Source organism: Pristiophorus japonicus, chromosome 8 (genome assembly GCF_044704955.1).
Source record: "Pristiophorus japonicus isolate sPriJap1 chromosome 8, sPriJap1.hap1, whole genome shotgun sequence".
NCBI lineage: Eukaryota > Metazoa > Chordata > Chondrichthyes > Pristiophoridae > Pristiophorus > Pristiophorus japonicus.
In genome coordinates, this window is record NC_091984.1 from 193,169,061 (window position 1) to 193,182,101 (window position 13,041).

At 43.3% G+C, this 13,041-nt stretch overlaps 1 pseudogene; it reads left to right on the top strand.

Annotated features, from left to right (window-relative positions):
- The first annotated feature begins 8,618 nt into the window (after nt 1–8,618).
- On the top strand, nt 8,619–8,715 carry LOC139270095 (U6 spliceosomal RNA; annotated as a pseudogene).
- Nucleotides 8,716–13,041: the final 4,326 nt, after the last annotated feature.

The window sequence follows — 13,041 nt, forward strand, 5'->3', positions numbered from 1 at the left end:
CACAGAGAAAATCCGGTTCCAAATAGTATCTACACTAACCTTGGAGCAGATCACGTGCTCACATCTCTATCAGGGAATAGTGTCTGCTGGGGCACCCTCAGAAAGTGATCCAAAAACTAGTAATATGTTGTGAGTTATGTAACTCTGATCGTTGAATCTTTAGATAACTCATACTATGCGAAGAACTTCTTCTTTCTGTATCTATATAACTTAAATGTCATAGTGTACAAGACTTTTACTTCCTTGTTTCTGTTTTATAAAAAGTTGGCAAAACTACCTGAATATATAAATATTTGACAAACTTTTGCTTACGTTATGATAGCTACAACAACACAACTTCCATTTACATGGGCTCAACTTTGCTCAAGACCATTTTCTGGCATATTGCCAGAGTTATGCCTGTTTTTGTAGGCCAGAAATGTGCCAGAAATATTTTGCCAACTCTTCCCCGATGTATAATTCAAATTTGGTGCTGCGCAGCGTGTCCAGTCATCTCGGGGGGTGGAGCTTGCTGTCTGCACCAAAAAAATGATGATGCACCTTCTGCGCATGCACGGGAAAAAAAGCGATGTTTTTTACGTTATTTCAATGGACACGCATGCGCAGTATAGTTCCGGGCTGGCAATCGGCCAATTTTAAAGAGCCAGTTGTGTGTGTGTCAACGTTGAATGCTGTGCAAGAGCATTGGAAAAATTGGAGCCCAGCACCCTACGGGCTCTAATGTTCCTCATGCGATGACATTGAATCAATTATCTCCTACGTAGCACCATGATGCAGAAGGCTCGCACAAGGTATGGCATTGTCAGTATTGCCCCCATAGTTAAATTTTACCTTTGCAAGGAGCTCAAAATGACAGAAAGGCAGGCAGGACAGGTTCTTTGTTCTCTCTCCCCGAGGTCTGTATGGATGGACCACACCCAGGTCTTGTGACTGCTCCTCCCTCCCCCAACCTCCCAGCCCTACTCATTGCAGTCTTGTAAATGTCCTTTTCTCCCCCTCCTTCCCCCAAACTCAATGCAGTCTTGTACCTAGTGCAGAAGCCTTCCGATCGCCACCTACTCCCGCCTGCCCCGCTCCCCCCGGGCTTATTTTCCAACCGAGCCCTAAGCCCCTGTGTACGGGCACGGGGCTGATTCTGACGGCCAATGCTACGACCCTCCAGCCCTGCTTGAAGACATTCGGTGGTGGCGCGTGAGTAAAGAAAAAAATGAAAACTTCAGAAAGCCAAGAAACTTCCATGTACTCCGTTGAAAGGTAAAAAAAAAAGTTCAGCTTTATTATGGATATTTAAAATGTTCTTGACTCCCTCCAAAAACTTCGATGGAAAAACAATGGCATCTTTCAGCACCGATTTTTCAATGTGCGTTGCTTTCTGTTAACTCACTAGAAGGTTTTTCGGGAGTGGCCAGATACTCCAACCTAGGATTAAAATTTTGGGGACAAACTGTGAATAATGATGAAAACTGGTGCAGACATGAGGGGACTATGACATCAAAAAGCCTATCCTAGAAAAATTGTAACTAAAGCAGTTACGCCGGTGCAAATTCCAGCGGGGAAACCTTGAATTAAATACTAATGGCAGAAAAAACGCTGCGCGCCAAAAAAACAGCATAAGTGAGCCGGGAATATTGAGCCTAATAGTAAACCACCGCAAGGCATTTCAGAAGGTCTGGGGAGGATGGGGTCGAATGGCACAGGCGCAGTACAGAAGGTAGAACACGTAGGGAGAGGTGACGGAAGGCACGGTCAACAAGATGGGTTTGGAGGAAGCTTTAAAAGGTGGGAAGAGATGTAACAGGTGAAGGGGTTTAGGAAGGCAATTACACAACGTGGGGGTATCCTGGCTAAAAGCTCTGCCATTAGTGGTGGAGTGGAAGGAATGCAGAGAATACAGTGAGCTAGAGTCAGAAGAATGGAGGATGCAAGCTGTGATTTTGGACTGGAGGATGTTAAGAAAGAAAGAAAGACCTCCATTTATATAGCGCCTTTCACAACCACCAGACGTCTCAAAGCACTTTACAGCCACTTAAGTACTTTTTGAAGTGTAGTCACTGTTGTAATGTAGGATAGGCGGCAGCTAATTTGCGCACAGAAAGCTCCCACACACAGAAATGTGATAATGACCGAATAATCTGTTTTCGTTATGATGATTTAGGGATAAATATTGGCCAGGACACTGGGGATAACTCCCCTGCTCTTCTTCGAAATAGTGCCATGCGATCTTTTACGTCCATCTCAGAGAGCAGATGGGGCCTCGGTTTGACAGCTCATCCAAAAGACGGCACCTCCGACAGTGCAGCATTCCCTCAGCACTGCACTGGAGTGTCAGCCTAGATTTTTGTGCTCACATTCCTGGAGTGGGACAAGCCATGGAGGGATTTATAAACAAGTGTTATGATTTTGAAATCAGTGTGTGGGGGACTGGTAGCCAGTGGAGGTCAGCAAGGACAGTGGTAATAGGTGACTGGAACTTGGGATGGAGTACATGAACCAGTTGCATAAGGGTGCATTTAGTGTATCGTAAGTAGCCCTTGACTGTGTTGGAAAAGGGAAATTTGGCTTGAAATACTCTTGCTATACAGACCAAAAATATGGTAAGCAGCAAGCATTTTCCTCTCTGAATGCAGATCAGTTCCGTGAATGAAACAAATGGAGTATGTTAATCAGAAGACAGTGTGTGGAATTACACATTCTCAATGGACAGGATTAATTGACATTTGATCCTGAGGTCCTTTTCCGTGTATATTCTTCACTTGCATTTTATGAATCAAGGGAGGCTTGTATTTCTTTTTCCAGTGAGAAACCTAGATGAAGGATCAAGACCCATGGGGCACGACACTGAAAAAGGTAAATTAGGAAATAATGGTTAACCAATGCCAAGTTTCAGCTTTAAAAGTGTGATGACTGAGGGAGGGAAGAGGTTCCACAATGTTGAGGTTCCTGGGAAGAACGATTTAGGGGACACTGTGCAAATCTCAGCACAATTAAGATGTAAGGAGGAGCAAGAGCATATAGGATGGTGATTCTGGGAGCTTAGAAGCAACAAGACAGAAAAGTTCAGAGGGGTTATGAACACAGTAGTATCAACAAAATAGTGAAAGGCAAGAAAGATTGTGTGAGAGAGTGGTTGGAGTCCAGAACTGAGTGGGGGAATTATCTACAACAATAACAACAAATTGCATTTATATAGCGCCTTTCATGTAGTAAAACGTCTAGCAGACAACAAGTTTGTCTTGCCATGGCAAGAAGTGCTAAAAGATCCTTCACAAATATGGCAGCAGTGTTCAGGTTTTGATCAGAATTGGCGTTTACATTGAGAACAGGACATTGTGGAGTGGAAAAGAATGTCTTTGGTACAAAAGAGGAAACCAAGCTAGTTGGAGGCAGCTATAGTAATTGAGGAGATGTTCCACTTGAGGTCAGGGGAGGTTAGAAGGCCAGGAATGTCAATAAACAAAGAAGCAGCAATGCAGTCTGTACATAAACTTCAAACTTAGTGCAGAGCCACATTTCATAATCAGTTTGAACACAATTTTAATGAATAAGTATTTTGGATATTCAACCATTTACTGTGTTCAGTGGAGTTGGAATAAAACAATAATGAAACTGGAAGAAAATGAGAGATAGATCTTGTATTTCTGCTCTGTTGGCCTCTCTAGTGGGTTTTTATAATAAAAATACATTAACTACTGCATCAGAAAAGGAGTGTTATACATTACATGTGGTAATATAATATGATAACCAGTCATTTGTAGGAACAGATACAATTTCAGTATTCTTTAATCAGGTTAACTTAAATATAAATGCAGACATAAGTTTTTTTGTCATTAAACTACATTTATGTTCTTGACAATCAGACAGTTACTGTGCAATGAAGTATTGACAATACACAGGAAGTTATGCCTCAGCTTTTAAGCATGTTATATAAATCACATTGCTGTACGTTTACACTGCTGTGTAAGTCATTTTTCTGTACTTAAAAGACTTTGTGACGCGCATTATAGACTTAATTATTTAAAATTAGCATTAATGTTTTTCCAAAGATTGTTCCCAGAGGTGCTACTTGTCTTTCTGCAGCCTGAAGAGTGGGATTGTCTGGTCCACATGTTACCAACAACACTTTGTACGAGGTGTGCTTATCATGGAGCGAGTTGACATAAGAACATAAGAATTAGGAGCAGGAGTCAGCCATTCAGCCCCTCGAGCCTGCTCCGCCATTCAATGAGATCATGGCTGATCTTCTACTTCAACTTCACCTTGCTGCACTATCCCCATATCCCTTGATTCCCTTAATATCCAAAAATCTATTGTTCTCTATTTTGAATATACTCAAAAACTGAGCCTCCACAGCCCTTTGGAGTAGAGAATTACAAAGGTTCACCACCCTCTGGGTGAAGAAGTTTCTCCTCATCTCAGTCCTAAATGGCCAACCCCATATTCTGAGACTGTGACCCCTGGTTCTAGACTCCCCAGCCAGAGGAAACATCCTCCCTGTATCTACTCTCTCAAGCCCTGATCCAGAAACTCACTGGATCCACATGGGGAGCAGACGTTCAAACCCTCCATACGGCAGCACTCGCCCTGGTATACTCTACAGTGGAGTACTGCTCTCCGGCATGGCTATCAAGTCCGCATGTCAAATCCGTTGATGTTCAGCTGAATTCTACTATGAGAATTATCACTGGTATGCTTTTATCGATACCAACACCATGGCTGCCCGTGCTTGAAAACGTTGCACCACCACACCTACGCCACAAATATGCAGTCTTCAGAGAATACAACCACTACACCAGCAAAGGCATGCCGATTCTGGCTAATTTGAACAACCGACCACCAACCCCCAAATCTAGAAGGCCATTTTGGACCATTGCCAAAGCCCTTCAGCGATCTCCCCTCAGCCTTAATGACCGATGGTGAAATGCTTGGAAGAACTGCGACATACAGAATGGATTCCTTATAGAGGACCCCACAGTACAATCTGAAGGATCAAACCTTCCTCGCAAACAGTGGACAACCATCAACCAATCAGAACTGGTCATGGCAGATGCTGCCACCTTCTCCACAGATGGAAGATTAAAGCCTCCCCATCATGTGACTGTGGAGTAATCAGACCCTGGAGCACATCATTGAGCATTGCCCTCAAAGGAAATTTGCAGGCAGCCAACAAGATATCCACGCTATTACACCGGAAGCTTTGGCCTGGATAACCCACTTGAATATTGACGTTTGATTTGCTTTGCTACTACCATATGAAAGAAGAAAAAGAAGAGAGCCTGTAAGAATTTTGCATGTTTCAATCAGATCACTTCTCATTCTTCTATAGGCTTAGTCTACTCGATCTTTCCTCATAGGACAATCCCCCATTCCAGGAATCTGTTTGGTTGCACTCCCTCTAAGGCAAGTATATCCTTCCTTAGTTAAGGAAACCAAAACTGTCCACAATACTCCAGGTGTGGTCTAACCAGGGCCCTATATAAGTGAAGTCTTTACTATTATACTTAAATCCTATTATAATAAAGGCTAACATACCATTTAACGTTCCCTGTTGTTGTGTGTCTCCTAAGCAGAGGACCCAAAATGGTTAAGATTGACCATTCATTTCGAGATAAGTCCTGCAATCTGATTTGGTTCTGACTGAAATCCCCTATGATGCTAAATACATCGCTCATGTGCAGAAATAGAACAGATTTATCATGGGGCGGGAGTCGGGTGAGCGGAACCCGAGGCAGCAAACAAACCACCCCAACCTCGGCTGTGTGAGCCTGGGAGAGTTTAACTCCCAGGCCTCATCCACATGCTCCCGCCCAGTTTCCCACCCAAAACCATCAGGAAGTGGCAGGTGGCGTGCGGCGGGTGGGTTTGCAATATTGGGCGACAGGAGGCCACCACCTGAGATGGAAGGAACGGTCCCCGGCACTCTTTTACAGAACCTGGAAACTGTGGAACTTCTTACCTCCCTCAGAATTCCCTTCCATCCACAATGGATGTTTTTTTTCAAATCTAAGCTAGGCCTCAGCTAAGTTATCACTTCTTGATTTATCTCATCTTCGACCTACTCTTCAAGGTATACTGAACGAAGGAACTTGGGATAAAAACAGAAAATGTTGGGAATATCAGCGGGTCAAGCAGCATCTGTGGAGAGAGAAACAGAGTTAACGTTTCAGGTTGATGATTCTGTGTCAGAACTGGGTCTTCACTGAGGTTTCTCAACTAGAATGTAAGAATCACAAAGGAGTTCAGAATCAACATCAACAAACTTAGTTTGTGACTATAGAACTGTGAATTTTGACCATTCTTGGAATAAAGGCCATATTTTATTCTGAAGGGAAAAACTGATTTTTAATACTTTGGCGAGTTGGGGTTGGGGGAGGGGGGGCTGGGCGGGGCTCCCGCAGGCCCTGCCAAATTTAACGCAGGACCTTATTTGTATTTGAAACCTCTGTTTCCCACCCGCAGCCAGCCAGATTGAGAGGCCGCAGAGAGGGGGGAGGGCAGGAGCCGCTCATAGCAGGCCCTGAGGAGCACAGTGGGCGGGTGGTGGGTAGGGGGGGATGGAGCAGCACTGTAGGGCCAGAGCAGGATGATCGTCAGGGGGGCGGGGGGGTGCGGAAGAGTTCATCGGGAGGCCAAAGGCTGATCAGGCGGCTGGGAGCTCAATGCACGGGGGCCAGAGGAGCATGAGGTGAGGAGGCAGATGATGTTGGGAAGGGCCAGAGGAGCTTTGGTGGCAGTTGAGGCCACATGGGAGGATCGGAGGCCTGTACGGTAGATTAGAGGCCTCATTTGTGGGGGGGGGGGGGTGTGTCTTCGATCACAGGGGGGAAGGGGGGGGCGGTGTAGGGGGTTAGGTAGGGACGGTGGAACCACTTACCTCCTGGATACAGCAGTCCTCGCCTTCCGTTAACTGGCAGGTTTCATGAGGCCGGCAAAACCCGACCACCAACTGGTAAATTTAAAACGGCGGCTAAATCTGAGGCACGCCAGTCTCGTTATAATATTTAAATGGTCGATCTGCATCCTAGGAGCTGGTTGGCTACCCGCCCCCACTCTCCAGTCTCAGCTCCGTTAAAAGTGGGCAGCTTGGGGTCAGGAATCCGATTTTTCACACTTTTTAACTTCCCACCTGACCCAAACCCATCTGTTCTTTTAGGTTAAAATTCCTCCTAAATTGCAAAACAGTTTAACATCCAAATTGCAAAAGTGTAGGAGATAAAGTATACCACCCCCCCCCCCCCCCCCACACCCACCCCCATCAGCCTGCCTGCCCTTTTCCCTCCTGCAAAGGTCTCGACCTGTTTGGCCGTTTAAATGATTATCTGGAATTGGGCATTGGTGTGTGCCAGTTTTAATCTGAAGTGGGTAAAACCCCGAGAGAAAGGCAAACCCCAGCTGGTGGCAGACACATTTTCTCACTGTGGTGGTAAAAAGTTTTCCCTCGAGTTGGGAAAACACCCTTTTTATAAAATCGAATTGTTTTACCATTGGCAGTTAAAGCCACCAAATGTTCATGGCTGCAATCCAACTACAAGGCCTAACTGTGTTTAGTCATAGAGGGATCGAAGCTCTGCTGCCAGCTGGCAGAAAATTATCCGTTCATACATTCATTTAAAAAGAGGGCCTGTTCAAATCTCCCTCCACTGACTGCAGTCCATGGTATTAATGTCTCTGTGTTTGGGGAGCTGAGGCCATGCTAGCGCTACAGGTGCGCTGTCAGATTAGGGAAACCAGTTTGAAGAAAGTAGATATGGGAACTAGTTCTTTGTGATTCCACTGAGCAACTGGGCCTCCTAACTGGTAGCTGAGCCCATCGTCACTGGCCGGACTGGAAAATTGAAGGGAATGAGCAGCCCATGAACATCACTCTCCATAGACAGGAACAACAAAAGAAGGCAATATCAAAGCACCGTTTGAAGAAAGGGGAAGCCCTTGTTGTATGAGCTACGCTTCTCCCTCAACCAACATTGTCAAAAAACAGATAACTGGTAATTTCATTATTTGTGGGATCTTGCTGTGTACAAATTTAGCTGCCACGTTCCTCCACATAAGAACAGTCACTACACTTCTAAGTCATGCATTCTGTCAGGTTCTTTGAGATGTTTCTGAAAAATGTGATAAATGACTATATCACAGCTCTGTCAAAGCCATGTCTTTCATTTTCAATCCATATTTTTTGTTACCTGGGATTCTGGAAGTTTTACTGATATTTTCGGAATCCCATTCTACGATTATGTCTGTATATTTCCATTTTTGTAAATTTTTTAACAATCTCATAATACTCCTGTGAAGCGTCTTGGGACATTTCACTATGTTAAAGGCGCTGTATAAATACAAGTTGTTGTTATTGATGTAGTTTTATCAGATTACATCTCTGAGAAGCATCGTGGGACAGTTTTCAATATTAAAGACATTGTATGAATGGAGTTGTTCTTCTTGTGGTTTGTAATTAGGGTTATTGGTTCATCATGACAGAAAAGTCAAATTCCGTTGTGATTAAGGGATTTTCCAGGATTTTTCACCCGTATTTTGGGGATAACATTCGATAATTCTGTCCACTTTCCATGAAAACCAGGAATCAGAGATTTAGCATAGCATATATTAATTTTTTTAAATACAGTTTTGTGCTTACTTCAGCAGAACACATGCTGAAAATTGGAACAATACAGAGAAGATTAGCACCAGGATGATCCGCAAATTCATGATGCATTCCAGATTTTTATCAGAGCGAGTACCATACAGAACTCAGGAAAGTCTGGAAGCCTTTTCTGTCAGCCCATATGGCGCAGGTACTCAATTGTAAACAATTAAAACAGCTCCCAGAGCCAGTCTGGGAGCACAAACTGCTCAACCCTCCCAATGCCCCACAAAGGCCAGCGACCCTACCCTGTAGGTAGGCAGGATCCTTGGTATCTCTCCCAACTCCCAAGAGTTCGTCACACTGGCCGGGAATCACCGTCATCAGCAAAGTAAAGGCGTTCGCCGCTGACCCCGTCGAAAATCCTGCGATCTCTGTGACTGGCAGTTTGCCTTTCTCGACGTGTTAGTCAGATCAATGTACAATAATGGGGATTCTCCTGTTTGTACTGTTGCAATGTCAACACGCTGTCTAAGCAGCCAATCACAATGCAGGATTCTCACAGTTCAGTAACCAGGAAGTGAAGAAGTTGCTTTTCTTCAGACTTCTTAAAAATGTTTCAGAGAGCAAAGCAAAGATTGCGGCTCTCACATGGGGAAAATATAAACCTAAAAAAAAGATGAACAAACTTAAAAAATATAACTTTTTATAAGTTTCATAAAAATTTTAATTTTTATTATAATGGAGAAATTTGACACACCACAACATTAAAATTAGTTTTTCAGGGCCATAATGTTTGTTTAGCAGTCAATATGCTGTTAAAGCCCCTGTTACACTTAATCCAACAAGGCCTAACTTTTAATGGGGTATTTAACAACGATATTACCGCGGAAGGGCCCAAGTTGTGGTCAGTTTCACTGATTTCCCTGATTACATTGATAGCCCGCTAAGCAGGAGATTGGGGGTTGGGGGAAGCAGCGAATGACTGACTGCAACTTCAGGATTTCCGTGTACGGAAGCGCTTGCGCTACATCCTGAAGTTGCGATCAGTTTCAATGGGGTAATAACAGCGAGCGCTGTTCGTTCACTGTTCATACCCAGCACAAACTCCAAGCCATTATCTGGATAATGTACAGTTCCTAGCTGGTTCACAATCAGACATAAATGCACCAATGACTTTACAAAATATATAAATGTATTCTCTTTCCTTAAAAGAAAATAAATAAAGCATTTTAAAAAACGACTTCAGGCATGTGAGTATTTGAAAAACTTGGGCTTCTGCAAATATTAGTTGTGTATCACTGAGTGTGTTCTCTCAAGCCAGCCTTGTACAAAGAAACAATTTATTTTGAGGAAGTTAGCCTCACATCATATGATGCCACAAATCTAACGTACCACATTTAAATGAAGCTTCAACATTATACCCATAGAGATCTAATTTACCAGCTTGGGGATTTATTAAAAAAATACTTTAAGTCTCTTGCATAAAACTGGATTAATATTTAAAAATTCCTTCAAGAGCAAGTGGATTTTTCAACAAAATATTGCCCTTAACTGAAATCACTCTTTCCAGGAGTGCACATTCCCCTCATGAATAATTGATTTGATAGTGGGATAGGGCAAATTGCTGTTAAACCAGATTTTCAGCTTTAGCGGTTTACTTTTCTTTTTATCTTTGCTGTTAAGTTGTCTGCTTTTAAATGGAGCCTACTGCAAAAGTACAGAGCATTGAATCTAAAAGAAAAACAGAGGCAATTTTTACTTGACGTCTAATAGTTGGATGCCTCAGTGGGAAAATCCCTGGGTCACTGAAGTGAGAGAACAGACACATCCGTTTGCTCTCACCCTGTAAGAATAGGCTATTAACACATTCTGAAGCTTTTGTTACATGACTGGTAGCTGTTAGTGGCCAATTAATGGTGTATGTACGCGGCAGGACAAAAAGATGCAGGGTCATTTTAGATCATTAGAATATATTGGAGCTGAAAAAAAATGTGTTAGCTTTATGTTTATTTGACACAGTCTCTTCACCCTTTCCCCATTTTGTGCACTATTTTTGTCCTGCCTTTGTAGGTTCTCCAGTGTCACACACCATTCTCTAACTGACAGGACAGAGAGAAAACCTTTTCCCAAGCATTTCTGGCGATGCAAGGCACTCTCTGGCAAAAATGTCAGTAGGACCATAGAATTGAATGGAGGTAAAATAAGCACATAGGTCAAACTTGCTTTGAAATGGAAATTGCTCGCGTTTAACTTGTTTGTTTTACAATGAATCGTCTGTAAACAGTTTAACAGCAGCGTCTGGAAGATCAAATTGCATATTTTTTTTTTAATTGTGCTTTTGTTAAAGATCAAAATGCCGAAAGCACATTGAAAGAGCTTGTGCTAATTTAAGCACTGTATGTGCTGAAACACAAACTTTCACTTTGGCCAACTTGCTGGCATTTCAGCAGAGTTTTGGGACTGGTCTGTTCACGATTGTTCTCGAGATTGAGCCTGCACCAAAACAGCTTGAAACGATAAGAATGTCCCATCAAATGGTTAGTGCTTGTGACATGTTCAGGAGAATGGGCTGTCAGGGATTGCTCAAGCTGGCCAGCCGCAGTGTGAGGCAGTTTAATGAATGGCAGGAGATGAAGATGGAAAAAGAATCTTTCTGCATCGCCTTTTTAAAAAATTCAAACTGTAAGGAGACACTGGTTGCCCCCAAGTCATCAAACAAAACCAAACAAAAGTGACCCATTTTAAAGGGGCACAACTAATAGAAAATTAAATCGTAAAATAAAAGAAATTTATAACTTAAATAAAAAGAAAGACTTGCATTTCTATAGTGCCTTTCATGACCACCGGACGTCTCAAAGCGCTTTGCAGCCAATGAAGTACTTTTGGAGTGTAGTCACAGGTGCCGAGAGCATGCAGAAAACAAGCGCAGGCAGCAGTAGGAACGTGTGGCAAACCAGACGCCCCACCCACCTGTGACAGTGACTGTAATTCCCGTACTGGACTGTACAGTCACCCGAGAACTCACTTCCTCGATTTTGAGGGACTTCCTAGGATGATGAATATGGGAAAGATTATTTAGGGTGTCCACCAAACATTCCAATCCCTGCGAGCCCACCGGCCGCAGAAGGTCTCAAGCTGAGGTACCGGCAGATTCCTCACTCCACTATCCAGTGATCCCTGCTGCAAATTGCAACACAGAGTGAGGACAGGATTGGGCTGGGTTGTGATGCCTCTCCTCCCCCACACTCAAAGCTCCTGCTAGGGCTAAAGCTTTGAAAGTATACCTGTGTGATCATCGTGTACAAGCACATGACGGCACTGGAATTGCGGTCGGCAGCGAATTCCACAGATTCACAACCCTCAGAGAAGAAATTTCTCCTCATCTCTGTCTTAAATGGGCGGCCCCTTATTCTAAGATCATGCCCTCTAGTTCTAGTTCTCCCACATCAGTGGAAACATCCTCTCTGCATCCACCTTGTCAAGCCCCCTCATAATCTTATACGTTTCTATAAGATCACCTCTCATTCTTCTGAATTCCAATGAGTAGAGGCCCAACCTACTCAACCTTTCCTCATAAGTCAACCACCTCATCTCTGGAATCAACCTAGTGAACCTTCTCTGAACTGCCTCCAAAGCAAGTATATCCTTTCGTAAATATGAAAACCAAAACTGCACTCAGTATTCCAGGTGTGGCCTCACCAATACCCTGTATAACTGTAGCAAGACTTTTATACTCCATCTCCTTTTCAATAAAGGCCAAGATACCATTGGCCTTCCTGATCACTTGCTGTACCTGCATACTATCTTTTGTGTTTCATGCACAAGTACCCCCAGGTCCCGCAGCACTGCGGCACTTTGCAATCTTTCTCCATTTAAATAATAACTTGCTCTTTGATTTTTTTTCTGTCAAAATGCATGACTTCACACTTTCTAACATTATACTCTATCTGCCAAATGTTTGCCCACTCACGTTGCCTGTCTATGTCATTTTGCATATTTTTTGTGTCCTCACACATTTCTTTTCCTCCCATCTTTGTATCGTCAGCAAACTTGGCTACGTTACACTCAGTCCCCTCTACCAAGTCGTTAATATAGATTGTAAACAGTTGGGGTGCCAGCACTGATCCCTGCAGCAACCCACAAGTTACTGGTTGTCAATCAGAGAATGAACCATTTATCTCGACTCTCTGTTCTCTGTTAGTTAACCAATCTTCTATCCATGCTAATATATTACCCCCAACCCCGTGAACTTTTATCTTGTGAGGTAACCTTTTATGTGGCACCTTGTCAAATGCCTTTTGAAATCCAAATACACCATATCTACTGATTCCCCTTTATTCACCCTGTACGTTACATCCTCAAAGAATTCCAGCAAATTTGTCAAACATGACTTCCCCTTCATAAATCCATGCTGACTCTGCCTGACCGAATTTTGCTTTTCCAAATGTCTTGCTACTGCTTCTTTA